The 2,500-nt window shown below is 77.7% G+C and overlaps 1 non-coding gene across 1 annotated transcript; it reads right to left on the bottom strand.

The window, feature by feature from the left end:
• Nucleotides 1-404: 404 nt before the first annotated feature.
• Nucleotides 405-558, bottom strand: LOC129176134 (5.8S ribosomal RNA). The gene has a single exon (XR_008569063.1). It is a non-coding gene; the product is annotated as a 5.8S ribosomal RNA (ribosomal RNA).
• Between the last annotated feature and the right edge of the window lie 1,942 nt (nt 559-2,500).

Below are 2,500 nucleotides of genomic sequence, written 5' to 3'. Positions count from 1 at the left end.
GAGGAGCGGGAGCTCGATAGACGGCGAGGAGGCGGGAACGCAGCGAGGGAGGCGGGAGGGGACGGCACCGCGCCGCCAAACCCCGGAAACCTCGGAGGTACGCCCAGCGAAACCGGATGAAGGGGCACCGGGGGGAACCGTAACAGGGTCGCGGGCGGGACGGAGGCGGCCGGAGCCGCACGCCGCGCGCCGCGCCGCCGCTTCGGACGCCGGGGGCCTCGAAACACCCGTGGCTTTTCTTCCTCTTTCCAGCCAGCTTGCTCTACGGTCTGCACTTAAGGGGACGAAGGCCCGCGGAGGGCCTGCGACACCCCAGCCGCGGGAGCGTAGGCCGAGCGGCCGCCCCCCGCCCGGAGGGCGGGGGGTTGGGCCGGCCTCGTCCGTACTCCCGATTGATTGCCAAGCGACGCTCAGACAGGCGTGGCCCCGGGAGGGACCCGGGGCCGCAAGGTGCGTTCGAAGTGTCGATGATCAATGTGTCCTGCAATTCACATTAGTTCTCGCAGCTAGCTGCGTTCTTCATCGACGCACGAGCCGAGTGATCCACCGCTAAGAGTTGTCAGAGGGGTTTTTGGTGGGCTTGCCACACAAGTGAGTTGGGGGACGGCGCGCCCTCCCTCCCGGGCAGCAGAGGGCGGCCGGCTTCGCCTCAAAAGCCAAGATCATGACAAGGGGGTGAAGATGCCGGTTCGGGGGGGTCGGGTGGGACGAGGGCGCTCGAGCAGAGTACCCCCGCGGTCCTCCCTTCCCCCCGCCCCGCCGCCAGGCGGCGGGTTGGCTCGCCGAGGCCGCGGCGCCCGTCGGAACGCAGCCCGCCCGCGCCGGACCGGCGGTGGCCGCGGGGGACCACCTCCGCCGTACGCGGGCGGGACGGAGCCCGCCGTGCGAACGCGCGCCTCCGCAGAGGCTCGTCCGGGGCCGCGGCGCCCGTCGGAGCAGAGCCCGCCCGCGCCGGACCGGCGGTGGCCGCGGGGGACCACCTCCGCCGTACGCGGGCGGGACGGAGCCCGCCGTGCGAACGCGCGCCCGCGGAGGCCGCGGCGCCCGTCGGAGCAGAGCCCGCCCGCGCCGGACCGGCGGTGGCCGCGGGGGACCACCTCCGCCGTACGCGGGCGGGACGGAGCCCGCCGTGCGAACGCGCACCTCCGCGGAGGCCGCGGCGCCCGTCGGAGCAGAGCCCGCCCGCGCCGGACCGGCGGTGGCCGCGGGGGACCACCTCCGCCGTACGCGGGCGGGACGGAGCCCGCCGTGCGAACGCGCACCTCCTCGGACGAGGAGGGGCCGCGGGCGCCTCCGGCCGGAGCCGGAGACTTTGAACTCGCGCAGAGTACCCGCGGGCCCCCCGGTCTTCTGTTCCGGGGTGTTCCGTGAAGGCGCCCGCGGCGCCCGTCGGGCCGGAGCCCGCCGTGCGGCCGCGCGCACCTCCTTCTTTCCAGCTGGAATTCTGTGTCCGGGGACGACAAGGTCACGGGCGCTCCGGCCGGGGCCGGAGACATTAAACTCCCCTCCTCCCTCCGGAGGAGGGAGGCGAGTTGAGTACCCGCGGCCCCCCCGCCGGGTGGCGGGGTAAAGGTTATGGTTCCGTAAGGCGCGACGCCCGCCGGGACGCCCGCCCGCGCCGGACCGGCGGTGGCCGCGGGGGACCACCTCCGCCGTACGCGGGCGGGACGGAGCCCGCCGTGCGACCGCGCACCTCGGGCGGGCCTCCCGGGGGAGGGCCCGCCGTCGGTCCTGGGGGGGGGTAACACAGTGGCGCAGGAGAAGGAGACGTCGTGGGAGGCCACGTGGGAGCGAGCGTGGGAGCGAGCGTGGGAGCCGGCCTGCCGGTGGGGCCGGGGAGCGAACGGCGGCAGGCGGCGGGGCGCGTCGGGACGCCCGCCCGCCCGCGCCGGACCGGGGGAGCCGGAGCCCCTCCGCCGTACGCGTGCGGGCGGGACGGAGCCCGCCGCGCCGCCGCACACTCTGCACACTCGAACGCACGCCCGAGTCCCGAAGGGCAGGCGACAACCACGCCACGCCACGCCACGACACGCCACGACACGCCGCGCACACGCACGCCGCCGTCCTGGCCTGCGCCGGCCTCCGGGGGCCAGGGCGCGTGGCCGTCGGCCCGCCGGGACGCCCGCCCGCGCCGCCCGCGCCCGGACCGGGGGAGCCGGAGCCCCTCCGCCGTAACGCGTGCGTGCGGGCGGGACGGAGCCCGCCGTGCCGCCGGACCGTCGCGCGCCTGGGCCGCCGAGGGCCGTGGCGCGGGGCCCGTGGGACGCCGGGACGCCCGCCCGCCCGCGCCGCCCGCGCCCGGACCGGGGGAGCCGGAGCCCCTCCGCCGTAACGCGTGCGTGCGTGCGGGCGGGACGGAGCCCGCCGCCGCCGCCGTGCCGCCGCGCGCCTCGAGCGGGGCCCGGTCCCTCGAGCCGTGGGACCGGCGCTCTCGGCCACCGGGGTAGCGCCACCTGGGTTGGCCGCGCCCGGGGGAGGAGCCGCCTCCAGCTCCCCGCGG

Source organism: Dunckerocampus dactyliophorus, unplaced genomic scaffold, assembly GCF_027744805.1.
Source record: "Dunckerocampus dactyliophorus isolate RoL2022-P2 unplaced genomic scaffold, RoL_Ddac_1.1 HiC_scaffold_39, whole genome shotgun sequence".
In the NCBI taxonomy this organism is placed as follows: Eukaryota; Metazoa; Chordata; class Actinopteri; order Syngnathiformes; family Syngnathidae; genus Dunckerocampus; species Dunckerocampus dactyliophorus.
Note: the sequence above shows the minus strand (reverse complement) of the source record. Positions and strands in the feature narration are given on the sequence as shown.